Genomic DNA, 14,754 nt, shown 5'->3' with positions numbered 1-14,754 from the left:
TTCAAACCTCAGACCTCACTGATCCGGCTGGACTAGGGGCTGGGTAGAGTGTTCTAGGGTTCCACCTATCTCTAGCTCTGTCCTGGCCTGCCGTGTTGGCTTGTCTGTGGGTGGCTGAGGCTATGAATTGAAATCCTCATGTTTGTGTGGCAGGCACTTTATCCACTAAGTCATCCCCTTAGCACCCTGATTAACCCTGACTACTTATTTTTTGTGTGTGTCTCAAGAGAGTACAGGGTCAACCACTTTGTTCATCATGATGTCATTCGTGCTCAACTGTTGAACAATTGCCAGAAGAACAGCAATGGTCACCATCACCGGGATTGCTTTTGTTTGTTGTTGTTGCTGTTGTTGTTGTTGTTGTTGTTTTCCAGTTTAATGTACAAAAGACCTAGGACCAAGCCTACCATATTGCAAATCACATCATGCGAATGAGACTCGTGAAGGAAAGAACACAGCAGCCTTGCTTATGGAATGCCTACCACCGGCCAAGCACAAGGGTGGAAACTAAGCATCAAAGCCAACACAAAAGAAACAACAATGGCAAGTCTCAAAGATGTCCTGCTCGTTGATGTGGCAGGAACCACAGACAGGGAGAGATGTATGGACTACAGCCATTAGGAGAAGCGTGCTGAGAAAAGTAGAGCTTACGCTATCCATGATGACTGTGCCCAACAATGCAAATGAAAATGAAAAACAGTATGCAGAGCACAGAGACTTTTTAGGGCAGCGAAGCTACTCTGTGTGATACCATAAAGGTGAATTTACATTCTATGTGCTCTCCAAATTCATAGATTGTACAACTTCAAGTCCATGTAAACTGAGGGTGTCAAGCAACAAGGCTGGGCCAATGTAGGCTCAGGGATTGAAAAAAACACATCACATTGGTGGGCGAGGTTGATACAGTGGAGCCTGGGAACTCTCTATTTGATGCTCAATTTTACTACGAGTCTGAAAAGTCTCTAAAAACAATAGCATATTAATATATGGAGAAAGGATGAGCTGAGTGGGGATATTAATCAGAAATGTATATTGAAAAAGAAACTATCTATTGGTAGCATCAGCTTGTACCCAAGATGGTACTAGAGGTGGATAAGAATGATCAACATCCCCAGAGGGAAGAGGCCCAGGTCCGTTCTCCACTGCACTGAGGACACAGGGGATAAAGCATATTGTCATTACTGTCATTATCGTTACCCAAGTTGGCTTATTTCTTCATTTTTATTTCTGTCATGTGTTTATATGTGTTGGTGTGTGAGTGGTATGTGCACCCGTGTGTTTGTGTGTTCACACACCTGTGTCTATGCCTACAGCTAGGCTAGCAGCCAGGATGATGCCTCTGTCTCTGTTTGCTGAGGTACAGGGGTCAGAGGCATGTGGCCACACCCAGATTTTAATCCTGGTATTGGAGATTCAAATTCAGGTTTTCAAAGACTTCTTATGGACTGAGTCATCTCCCAGTCTCTATAGCTCGTGTCTTTTTTAGCAATTTTAAAAAGATTTATTTATTTTTATATATTTGAATAATTGTCGCTGTCTTCAGACACACCAGAAGATGGCATTGGATCCCATTACAGATGGTTGTGAGCCACCATGTGGTTGCTGGGAATTGAACTCAGGACCTCTGGAAGAACAGTAAGTGCTCTTAACCACTGAGCCATCTCTCTAGCCCAGCAATTTTTATTTTATATATATATATATAAATTGTCTTAAGACAGGGTGTCACTATGAAGCCCTTGCTGCCCTGGTATTTGTTCAGTAGACCAGGCTGGCCTCTAACTCACAGAGATCCTCCTGTCTCTGCCTCCTGAATGCTGAGATTAAAAGCATGCACACCGCACCTGGGTTTTGGTAATATTCTAAAAGATAACATTGACCTTGGCATGTCAAGCCATCATGAAAACACATAGGGTAAAAGTATGAATCAGTCCAGCCAACAGGGACTCAGGACACCCATGAGCATGCTAGAGATGTAAACAGCAGGAGGGAGCGGCTGCTCTCTTGCTGTGCCTGTGCTCCCTGGCATTGGAACATTGCCACACCGCTGCTCTTGACAATAGCTTCAGGGCTGAGTCAGATCAGCCTGAGTGGCAGATCCTACTTTAGTGTGAGAAAGAAATTGCCAAAGGTACAGATTTTCCAACAGCAGTTCAGATGTGTTTCGAGAGTAGTGAGCACTCTGTCCTAGAAGAATCCAGCCCCTGGAAGCTGAATTTTATGACCCAGGCAACCACGGGCTCTCAGATCCTACTACTCGGTGGTTAAAGACTGAAGGGGGGAGATCTGAGTCCCACCCTTGCCCAGCAGTCAGTCACAGGAGTCCCGTGACTGATTTTTAAAGTTGTTTGGCATTGCCCTCTGAGTCTTCACCACCATACCCAGGGCTTTCTGCTTACCGTCATTTGTTATATTACAGGGATTTCAAAGATGGCCAAATTCAACATATGAGAAAGTCAAGGGCTAGTTCAAGGTTATGGCATGCCTGGAGTTTTACACTCAAGGACTGTGTAGGAGCTCCCCAGCAGAAATGCTTGCCTTTGACAGAATAAGGCCACTCTGCTCCCTGGGTTATAATGAGTCTTCCTTGGACTCCCGAACAAATGGCTCTGAAGTCACCTTTTGCTGGAGGAAACATGGTCCTTATAGGCGGGAACTAGAGTGGCCCCTGATAAGGCAGCGCATCCTGTCTGACTCCCCAGCCACACCCTCGCAGCTGGGCCAGCTGTGGTCTTTGCTGACTTCAAAGAAACTGCTTCCCTTGGATCTACATCAAGGACTTAAATGAGAAAAGGGTCCTCTGACCTTTCTAGTGAAGGATGGGACCACCTTTGTAGGGTGTGTGCGTGCGTGTGTGTATTTTTCCGGTCACTATTATGTTTTCACACACTGGATATAAAATATCTCAAAACAATCACCGGAAATAGTCTTTCACCTATGGCCAGAGACTGGAGTCTGGCCCAGTGTGGGAGAGGCTGTGCTCCCCTGTTGGAACCGGGGGCCATGTAAGCATACTAGCAAAGGTGGGTGGCCCAGGTTTCAAACTTTCATTCTGAGGTACCCTCCTCCAGGAGTGCATGGTTTCTGATTGGATATGGCTTCTTGCCCACCATCGTGTTCTCCTTGAGAAATGTCCACCTAGGAGAGAGACCTTGTTCTCAGACCCATAATCTGCCTTGTTCTCAAGGTTTTCCACTTCAGCTGCAACCCAACCTGACAATCAAGAGCATTCCAGGCCTGAAATCCAGCCCTATCCTGGTATCTTGAGAAGGTGCTTTGTGGTGGTTGTGGTCGGCCGTGTGGGGAGACAGTGGGATTTCCACCCATTCTGAGGTTAAGGCTGCTGGGTGCTGACCGTGGGAAGCTGACAGACTCTGTGGCAGTAAGGGCTGAAAATACTTCCCCAACCCACACCACCCTCAAGCCTTTAGGAAAGGGAGCAGATCCCACTCGGCCTTGCAGGCCTGAGCTGCAACACCAGGCTCAGCAGGCTCTGTTACCAGAAAGTGCTAACAGGGGCAGCCCAGGCCTCTGTGAGAGACCTCCCTTGAAAGGATCCTGGCCAGTCCTCTGGCCAATACCCACTGAGAGGCAGAGAACAACCACGAAGGAAGAAATGAGAAGCCTGAAGGTTTATAGGGAGGCTATTTGGCCCTACCCAGCCTCTCTGTGGGCTCTCTCAGCCACTATCCATAGAGCTTGAGGTTTAAAGAATGCAGGGAAGAGAGAACAGGCCCCAAACTGATTAGGACCCAACTTTCCAAACAGACACAGGTCACCCTCTTCCTGCCCCAAACACCAGGCAGAGCAAATGCTATTAATAACTGCAGCCTCTCTCCAGGCCACGAGGGCTGAGCCTGCTCCTCCAACTCGGCCAGCTGTTCTGAAACAGGTTTGGGAAAGTAATCTTTGGCACGTAATGAAAAGGGTGTGTAAGGGAGGGGGGTGCCCAAGAGTTCTCTATCAGGGCCAATATTATTTTTAATTGCCGAGAATCAGCCTGTGGCCGTTACTCAAGGCTGCAGAGACCGGGTTTGCCAGGGATCGGAAACCAACTTCAAGAGGAGTTGAAAAGCTCATTCCAAAGACTGTTCATTACTGAGCTGTGGCTTCTTGTGGAAAATCAGGTTATGTCTTGACGTTTGTACAATCCATTCTCCATGCCACCTCTCTCCCCCCTGTATCCCGCCGAGAGAGTGAGCGAGCAGTGAATTTGAGTTATCTGGGAATTTTAGTGTCTGACCCCCCCCCACAACCTCCACCCCACCCAAAGCATGACCGATGGCCCATTTTTCAAGCCAAATCTTGCCCCATGTAGGCAGCTGTCATGGAACCACAGAAAGTACTTGAAGGAGCACAAGCAATGGCTGGTTCTAATCTGGAGGGGGAAGAATATGAATTAACAAGGCAGTTCCTTATGGAAGAATGTTTTCTTTTCTTCAGCCTCAGCCTGCATATTTTCACAACATGTGTACTCTGTTACCTTGTCACTTCCCTGTTTTCTTTGGGTAAATAACTGGGCTCTGGACTTCAGGAAGAAAGAAAGAAACCCAGCCCAGGAGTGTCACTAAGGCAGGCCTGGCTAGCTGAACTAGCAGGGAGGAAGGAGTCTGTGCTGAGGGCCAAGGCAGCTTGTGCAGACTCAGTCTGGCCGGCCTAGCAGGGGCTGTTCACTGATCTCTACAGGTACTGGTGTGGGAGTGAGAGACCCGGGCACTGAACTGCCCAGCTGGGCCCTGTGCTTGGCAGACCTCAAGGCTGCAGGAAGTAAACAACTCTCCTTAGCTGAGTCAACTGTGAAGGCCTCTCTGAACCCAGCAGAGTCAACAAGGCTCACAAAGGCTCTTCTGCCAACTCTGCCCTTCCACTGGCCAGTGAGGCAGCAGGGATGAGAGAGGCCACTCTTGTGGTTCCCAGCAGTGAACCAGGGAGGAACTGGCAGGAGCCAGGGCCTTCTGTGGAACATGGGATAGGCTCTTCCTCCAGATCGAGAAAGTGTTTGGATGTGTTGGTGATGGAGTCCCGTGCAGATGTCCAAAGGCTTCTGTTCTTGTCTTCCAGGGATGCTGGGCTTTTCACTTGAACATTCCCCTGTGGTGTCTGTCACCTACTCCAGAAGAGGTAGAAAATAAATAAATAAATAAATAAATAAATAACCACTGGGCCACTAACTGGATGTCTTTCAAAGTTGCACTATTAAAGAAGGCATGAGATGATCCGTTGTGGGTTCCTTTAATGAGTGAAGATCTTTTCATTATAGAGCAGCAATGACTCTTTTTGATTTTGATTACATTTTTATTTCTTCATCTGTGCACGTGTGGGCACACATATAGGCGGTGGTCAGGAGACAGCTTGCAGAAGTCAGTTCACTCCTTCCACCACTGGGTCCCAGTGAGTCAAAGTTGGGGTGGTCAGGCTTTGTGCAAACCCCTAATCCACCCAGCTACTTCACCAGCTGAGTAACAGCAACTCTTACTTACTCAGCTCTTCACCACTGATAGTCAGAGAAGAAAATCAGAATTAGAAATGATGGATGACTCACGCCTATAATTGCAACACTTGGGTGACTGAGGCAGGAGAATTATGACTTTCAATCCGACCTGGGGTACATAGCAAGGTCTTGTGTTCCCCCCGCAAAAAATTAAACAGAATATAGAACCAATAAAATAATACTATCTTATTGCTCTTGATATTATATAGCATGTAAAAGAAGTTAAGTTTGCCATGTGTCACAGCATGCTTGCAGGAGAAACTGAGGCATACCTATTCAGAGACTGAGACTCTCATAAAGTCCAACAGTGGGCTTGGGAAAGGAAGGGTTAACTGGCTGTTGTCTGGGTGGCTGCATACCTATGTTTCTTTTTTTTTTCCATCTGCTCAGGAGCCTTTGATTCCAACCTTGAAATTCCCTGTCTCACCTTGTAGATCACACAGCCCTCCAGCCTTCCTGGGACAGATCTTTGGAACTTTAAAGTTGAATTTTCGGTTGCAAAGGTCTGGTCCTCATCTGCTGAGCACCTCTTTATATATCCCTGGAGTGAGGCAAATGTCCACAGGAGGGGTCACTTTGATGCTCAGGATGATCAGGATGGTGACTTTGGAAGCCATGCCTATCCTAAATTGCAGACTGCAAGGGCTTGTGGAAAAAAAGGAGACAGAGAGACAGGGGGAAGCAGAGACACAGAGAGAGACATCAGAGAGAGTGAGAGACATAGAAAGACACAGAGATAGACAGTCAGACAGACAGAAAGAGATAGACCGAGAAAACAGGCAGACAGAAATAGAGAGAGACAGAGAACCAAAAGCTTTCTGGGAACTGGGGATGAAGATATTTATAGTTTAAAAGTCGATTCTTCATGTGCTTAAATTGTACAAAGCCAGCTTCAGAGAGTGTCTGTGGGGGGAGGATGGGAGGAGCTTCCATGATAATGAAGACCACAGCTAATGGGGCCTTGCTCCCTAGGCCAGGGGAAATGCTTTGCATGTACTTCTGATTTTGCAATCTTCATAAGAACCCTCTGTTGTAGGTATTGTTGTCCTCCTTTACCGGGTGAGGAATCTGAGGCACGGGGTAAATATATAGCTTACTCCCACTTACTCAGAGAGACCCATAAAGTTGGGACCTGAACCTAATACTGCGATATACCAAGTGCGGTGTTTGAATTCAGCATGTGCTGCCTCTAAGAGAAAGCCGGAGTTCCTGCCTCAGAACGAAGACATTCGTTGCTGGCTGGGTTGCTCTCTATGGCTGTCTCATACCCACAAGAAGGCTCTCCAAGCACCGACAGAGTATTTAGGCATCAGGTAGTGTGCCCACCTGGAACCCTGTGCTGTGGTTTGACAAATAGCCACACTGAGAGTCTCCGTCATGAGACCTCCCTCCTGCTCACTCCCCATCCCTGGTCTGGCTGGCTTATATTTGTAGCCCAGCCTGTACCTGAACACTTCTAGCTTTTGCTTCCTCTTACGTATTTCCTCTAAGTGCCGTTGGCAGGCTTTGCAGAGTTGAGACACGTGTAAGCATGGCCTGCCTAATTCCTGTTGTATCCCCTATAGACAACCCACACCAGAATCCTTTCAGCTGCCTTATGAATACAGATCCTCTCTCTCTGCTGGAGGCTTCCCTAAGGCCTTCTGCAGTGGGACTGGTTGTCTGCATTTTTGGGGCATCTCCTCAAGTGATTTTGATATGCTGATGACAAGCCGGACTTGATCATTTGAACACCAGCTACACTCTGGTGCCTTAGAGCCTGTAGGAGTGAGCACTGTAAAGATTCCACTGAGATTTAGGGCACCAACACTGGTGCTCTACAGCAGGGATGCTGGGACAAAGGGATGTGAAGAGTAGCGGAGACGGGTGTAGGAAGCTGGGCAGTATTTCTGCCAGCCGTATGGAACTCCGAGGTGGTCAAAGGCTCTGGCAAGACTATTCTACAAAAAAGGTTCCAAGCAGAGGCCTTCGGGGTCTATTTCAAGCAGCCAGGAAGCTGCTCTGTTTCCTGCTGGGAAGTAGTATCCCTTTTGTTTTCTCTAGGCGATCCCAGCAAGCAGGATGGAGAAAAAATCAGGCAGAGTCAACTAGAGAGGAAGTCAAGAGGCCTCACAAAATGGAGAGAGCGATGGAGACCCAGACAAGTGAATTGTGGAAGCAGGAGACAGAGAGAGAGAGAGAGAGAGAGAGAGAGAGAGAATGCCTGTGTGTATTGGAGCATGTGTGCATAAGTATGTTTATGACTGTGTGTGTTTGTGTGTTCATGTGTGTGTGTAATTGAGCATGTGTATATGTATATTCATGTGCATGTGGGTGAGTGTGTACAGGCATGCATGTGTGTGCATGTTCATGTGTGTGAGTATATGTATGCATACATGCATATTTATATGTATGTTGGAATATATTTCCAAAGTTCACTTCAGAGTCCTCAGACTCATCAGTGGAAGACATCCCAAGCAGTCTACTACGTGCAGAAAATGAAATTAAGCTTTAAGTCGGTCAGTTGGAGTTGAGAAAATGAAGCAAACAAAAATCTTGAATTGAAAAAGGAAAGATTTCCCCCTTACTTCCCCAATAACTCCAAAGGAACAGGGCACAAAGTACTTCAACCTTGGCCTGCAGCAAGCCCGGCTCATCTGAAGGGAAACTAACTGCTCTTTTTGTGAAAACCTAGAGCATCTAGGGATGGTCAGTGGAGTGACTTGGAGGTAAATCTGCCTACTAACTGGAAAGATGGCTCAGGGAGAGCTGAGGGGAACAGAGCTGCAGTGCACAGAGCCTTGCGGTGTGAGTAGAAGCATGATGGCCTCTGGGCTTGGGCAAGATGCTCCGGATTCTGGGGCCTTGACTTCTCACCCTAAAGAAAGCAGGAAGCTGAGCTTGGTGGTTCATACATATAACCACTTGGGAAGCTGAGGCAGGAGAATTGCCATCAGTTAAAGATAAACTTGGTCTATTCAGTGAGTTCCAGGCCTGTCTGAACCATAAAATGTGTCTTTTGTTTCAAAACAAACAAACAACCTAACTCAAACCAAACCAATACAAATCACCCTCCTCTACCCAATACAGAGCAAAACTGGGGTGGGGAGCAAGTGCCCAGTTGGTAGGGCTTGTCTTGCAAACATGAGGTCCTGAGTTTGGACTGCAGAAACCATGCCTTAAAAAATAAAATAAAATAAAATAAAATAAAATAAAATAAAATAAAATAAAATAGATGGGACCTGGAGAGTTGGTTTCTCCCCCCACCCCCCTCTCCACAGTGGCTCCTGTTCTATAACTCCAGTCATGTGGGATCCAATGTCCTTTTCTGGCTTCCAATGGCACCAGGCACACCCATGCCAGGCACATACCCATACACATAAAATAGAATAAAAATAATGAGGGGGTGGGTGGGGGGAGCTGGGTGTGGTGCATGTGCTTGCAATCCCAGCACTGGGGAGAAAAAAAACAGATGGATTCCTGGGGCTTGCTGGCTGTCCAGCCTAGCTTACCTCTCAAATTCCAGGCCAGTGAAAGAGATCCTTAAAAAAAGACTCCCAAGGAACACACACACACACACTCCACCAACAGAGTTGTTGCCTGGTCAGCGACTCTGCCATTCTTTGCTGGAGACCTCTTCGGAGGTCCAGCTCTTTAGTCTGCAGCAAAGACAGATCTTTCTCACTGTCTCTTCAATGTGAAATCCACAGAGAAAGTTCTGTTGTCTGTCTTTTGAGTAAGAAAATTTGTTATTATTCAGAATTGCTTTTGTAATGTGTACTTATATTATCATATGCCTATTTATATAGTATTATATACTTCAGACTATATGTCAAATGTTCACATAATGCATTTCATGTGTGTGTTGTATATCTAACATATACTGTCATTAGTATAATATATATGTGTATATATATATGCCATGATACTTTATAAATACAAATCACATTTAAATAGGTATTTAAATAAATATTATAGTTATATATAGATTTTTGTGTGCATATATATAGATATTTGTATAAAACACTATCAATAGTATAGATAGATATTTGTGTTTGCATATATAAAAACACTATATAAATCATAGGTAAATGTATTACATACAACCAAGAACATGAACAGAATAACTGGCAGTAATCTAATAACCATTTGGTTCTTGTGGTGAGCTAAATTGTATCACCCTAAAGGATACTCAGAATCAATAACTCCTTTTACCTGTCGCTATGGCCTTAGTTGGTTTGTCTGTCTGTCTGTTTTATGATCCTTCTCTCATACAGTACATCTTAACCACATTTCCCCTTTCTCCACTCCTCCCAGCTCTCCTCCCCTCCTCTCTCCCTACGATCCACTCCCCTTCTGACCTCTTTCAGAAAAGAACAGGCCTCCAAGAGACAACAACCAAACATCCAAATTCTACAAAACAAAACACAGTAAGATGAGCCTGGACAAGGCAATTAATTCAACAGGAAGAAAAGAGTCTCTAGAGCAGGCAAAAGAGTTAAAGACACACCCACACCACAGTTTGGAGTCTCACAAAAGCACCAAGCTGATAGCCACAGCATATATGGAGAAGGCCTGGTGCAGACCCTTGCAAACCCCTTGCTTGATGCTTCAGTCTCTGTGAGCCCTATGCACCCTTGATTGGGTGGGCCATGTTCTCCTGGTGTCCTCCATCCCCTCTGGCCCCTACAATCTTTTTGCCCCCACCTTCTGTGGGATTCCCCAAGCTCTGAGGGGAGGGACCTGATGGAGACCTCCAATTTAGACTCTCTCTCCAAATAGTATGTGGTGGTGACTCTCTGTATCTGCTCTCATCCCCTCCCATCTCTGATGATGGTTGGACAAGGCACGAGTCCATAAATAAAGCAACATATCATTAGGAATAACTTCAGTTATCGATTGATTGGTTGAATTTTAAGCTAGTCCTGTTTGGCTCTACCCTAGGACTCTAAGCTATCCAGTCTCCAGTTCCTATATGGCCTTAGTTTTAAAATAGAGGCTTTGCGGAGACAGACGATGTAAGGAAGGATGAGGACATACAGGAGTTGATCAGTTCTGATTCCAGTACTGTTGCTGCCCCTAGAAGAGAAAAGACACAGAGACAGACTCCCAGGAAGGGAAGGTCATGTGATGACAGGGAGGACGACACATGACATGGGTGGCAGAGCCTGGCGTAGGCAGAGACTGCCTCAAGGCAAGAATGGCTGAGGATGGTGTGAGCCACTAGAACCTGGGAAGACTCTTTTCCTGGGCTACCAGGAGAAGTATAACTGTTCTGAACTTGATTTCCAATTTCTAACTTTTAGATTCACAATGCAATAAGTTTCAAGCCATTGTTCACCGGATCTTCATTGGGGCAGATCTAGGAATTGAATACAACTCATCGCAGAGTGCAACAGAGCAAAGCACCATTGCAGAATTGGGCTTGCCAGCTGCTCGGTGCCCTCTTTAGCTTTCTCCCTCTCCCAGAGGCAGCAAATGGGGTGCAGATATCAGTTACTAACCCAAACCAAGAGGTTTTGAAGGTCGCTACATTTTCTGCTCCTTTGCTAAAGTCTGCCACCACCATCTCAGCCCAAGTTTGCCCTCCTGGAGCCGAGAGGGAGGCCCCAAACGTCACGACTTCACCAACCCCGCCCAACAACCTCTCAGCACGCCCTGAGCAGCTTTGAGCTCTCAAAGGCGGCTGCTAATTTATGGTCAGTACCCCTGGATCAGAGGCCCTGCTGTCAGAGTCTTTTCTTCTTTCTTTTACTTTAATGGTACAGAAGAATTCCTCTCCAGTCCCCTCAAAACATTCACACATCTTTTTAAAATTTGCACTTTTTAAAAAGGCTCGTTTCCTATGGTGAGGGGGGGAGGCTAGGAAATGCCCAATAAATCATCTGTCTGTCCGCACTCAATTGCAAAGCAGGAAATGCAAAGAGCAGCCTGTACCTTTCCCGTTGTTGTGCATATAGCAAGAGCTATCAAGCCCGCTGCACTGAGTGCAAAACTCACTCCAGCAAGGCTGCTTGAGTTACTGTCTGGACTTTAGACTCAAAGCAGTGGGCTGGAGGTTGCTTCTCTCTGGGCAGCCTCCATAGGGCTTGCTCTGGGAAGTCTACTCAGTCAGCAGCAACCATTAGACACTAAGTGCACATCACTGTAGTAATCTGTGCAAAATTCAAAGATTTTAATCGTGACTGCTCATTTTAAAAAGGAATTTATATCTAGCTGATTCTACAGCCCACTCTTTTACATCAAGGTGAAGCCCCCTAGGATGGAACTGACAGAATGGTCGCATGGGAGGGATGAGAAAGCCAGCAAAAGCCTTTTGTGATGAAGGTTCTGGGTGGAGGCTTGAAATATAGCATGGGAAGACAGGAGGAAGAGGAGGGACAGATGCAGGGGATATCTGGGATGTCACAGATTAGAAGGCCAAAAAATGCCCAATAAATCATCTATCCTGTACATGGCTTATCCAGAGACAGTGAGAAGCCCAGTGGGTATAGAAAGCAAGACTGCCAGGTGATGGAGTGCCCTTGTCCAGGACATCTCTAGAACCTGGTCTAGGACTGTGGTTGGTGACATTATAGGACAGTGATATTGACAATGTGCTTGTGATCTGCATAAATGAAGCCGGCCCTAACTTAGAAATGACCTCCATTCAGACTTGGATTCAAAATAGCATGAACCTGCAAAAGTTGCCAGGCCTCCTGTGTTCTCTGGGGATTTCCTATGGAGCACTTCACAGAAAAACCATTCTCTTAGGCCTCCTGGAACATTTGCTCTTCAGCTGTCATGCACTAAAACCACCCGTAGTACCCTCTTCTCTCTTTGGCTTCCTGGAAACCTCCTCTTTCCTAACCCCTGTGGACTCCCTTTTTGCTAAGAGCTAGCTCTCCCTTACTTCTTTCTCTTCCAAGGGCCTTCCCCTACTCTTGCCATTTAGCAGAGTAGCGCCTGGTCCTGGTCTGAGTGCTCCTGGGATGATCCACATACTCTGAACTGGGATCCTATCAACTGACTGTAGCTTTTAGGAACCATCCAAAAGAGATGGGATGCAGAAGAGGCCACAGTAAGTAAGGAGATCTTGTACTCCAAGGAGGGGCCAGAGCAAGCCCAAGAAAGAAAGAAAGAAAGAAAGAAAGAAAGAAAGAAAGGAAGAAAGAGAGAGAGAGAGAGAGAGAGAGAGAGAGAGAGAGAGAGAGAGAGAGAGAGAAAGAAAGAAAGGAAGGAAGGAAGAAAGAAAGAGAGAGAGAAAGAGAGAAAGAAAGCAAGCCCTTAAATAGGAGATGAAAGTCTTCCAGGCATCAAGGGTACCCCAAAGTGGATTAGAATGGTTAGAATTTATATTTGAAATCTGAGCATTGGGCACAGTACTGGGCACCCAGTGGACTTTCCACACAAATACACCAATAACTGAGGGGTGAGGAGGTGGGCGTGCAAGGGCTCCATGTAGCTAATAGCTGTCCTGGAAACCATGCCTTATCTACTTACGTTCTATTGGCGAAAACAGACACAGCATGAAAATGGGGGCTGCTGTAGATGCTGAGATGGGAAAGGAAGACGGGATGAATAGCAGGTCAGGTCAGCAGTGGGAGCTGATCTGGGACTGGACCCCACTGCCCAGGCCCTGCCTCCAGTAGGTAGAAACCAGGCTTTCTTAGTTTTAGTTTTTTCTTCAGTAAAATGGGAGAGTAGCTTGAAGAACCTCTATGCCAGGAAACTGGACTTTATCTAAAGCATTGGTGAACTCTGCCTTGTTATAGAGAGTACCCTTCTCCCCATGGCGCATAAAGTTAACTCAGGGCTGTGTCCAGCTTACATAGAGTCTGTAAGGCCAAGCTCAGGGACAAAGTTAATTTCTTCGGTAAGTCACAGGGGCTTTGTGTAATGTGCTACAGCAGTCTGATTTGGGGTGGGGAAGGATTTCACGAGGCTCATTCATGCCAACCCTGGTTCTGTCAAGGCCATTTCTCACATCTGAAATAATCTTACTCTCCTGCATCCAACCACCTCTGCTTTTGTCTCCCAGTCTCACAGCAGAGTCTCTGTGCCAATGTGTGACCTGCACTGGGTTCGCAGTACTGCCAGACACTGCGTCTTTTGGTTAAGCCCTTGCTTGCTGCTCTCTTGCTTCCTGAAATATGAGTGTGTAATCTCTCTACCTCTCCAAGCCCTCACATTCCTCTCCTTGCTCTCGGCACAATGGTGTTCTCAGCTGCAGTGGGGGGAGCGAGTTCAACAATATGAAAGCTCTCTGCCGGGACATTCCTTGTGCACAATTCACTACAGTGTGCTCCACCCTTCCCCAGGGTCAGAGCCAAGGCCGTCTCCCCAGTGCAGGAGATGACTTCTTTTTGGGCTGGCTGCTAAATTATACTTTCTAAAGAAATAATCTGAATGACCTAAAAAGATTTATGATTAAGGAAGTTGGTTGCTATATACAGCCTATAAAAGTATGAACTGGGAAGTAGCTGTTACATCAAACAAACAAACAAAAAAAAGGATTGGTCAAATAGACTAGGGGCCAGGGTGGTTTTGTATGCACTACGACTGCAGCTTTGCTAGAAGCGAAGCAGAATCTGTAACAACAAATATGAATATGCATGAAAAAATATGCCAAAATTAAACATTGTTTATTTTTAGGCAAGGAGATTCTGAGTAAATTTTACTTATTCTTAGTACTTTGCTATCATATGGATTTTCTACTGTTAGACTGTGGTATTATATGATTAAAACAAAGATTTAAAGAAAAAGAAAAGGGGACAAAGTTCCCCCATGGGAGAGCCACATGTGATTCCGTCCCTCTCAGTGTTCCTTTAAGAGCAACCTTCCTTGGGGTGGCACTGGGCAGACATCTGCACAGTAACTCATTATGCGTAAGGGTAATGTGTAAAGAAAACCATAACCAATTAACATCACAGTGGGAACCGAGGCGTGCAGAATGGAAACGCCCCGAAGGGAACATACTATTACCAACTTCCCCCCATTCGGAACAGGTGTTTAAGGGAATGCACTAAATTTGCTTCAGATAATTTATTTTTGAGAGTACTGTGATTATTGAATTTTCCTGTCTTTGTTTTCCTGGGAACTTTCAGCCAGCAGAAACTGTCCAGCCATGGATGCTGCACTTTGGTCCTTTGAATCTATTTCATGGAAGCTTTACCGTGTGCCACAACTGAGGAGACAACTGGTTATCGGCTATCAGCTTGCAGCAGTAGATGCAGTGGTGTCTCCCCACCAGGAGCTTGGGAAATGTTTGATTGTCAGAGTGATTGAGGGAAATGTGATATTGATTG

At 46.1% G+C, this 14,754-nt stretch overlaps 1 long non-coding RNA gene across 2 annotated transcripts in view; it reads right to left on the bottom strand.

Annotated features, from left to right (window-relative positions):
- Positions 1 to 5,271: 5,271 nt before the first annotated feature.
- The window catches only part of Gm46361, a 31,061-nt gene continuing 21,578 nt past the window's right edge, over positions 5,272 to 14,754 (bottom strand). For both annotated transcript variants that reach the window (XR_001780641.1, XR_001780640.1), the window contains exon 2: positions 5,272 to 6,029. This is a non-coding gene — a long non-coding RNA (predicted gene, 46361). The remainder of the gene's footprint in view (positions 6,030 to 14,754) is intronic.

The sequence above is a fragment of the Mus musculus genome, chromosome 12 (genome assembly GCF_000001635.26).
Source record: "Mus musculus strain C57BL/6J chromosome 12, GRCm38.p6 C57BL/6J".
NCBI classification, from domain to species: Eukaryota; Metazoa; Chordata; class Mammalia; order Rodentia; family Muridae; genus Mus; species Mus musculus.
The sequence above is the reverse complement of the archived record's forward strand: the minus strand, read 5'-3'. Positions and strand labels throughout refer to the sequence as shown.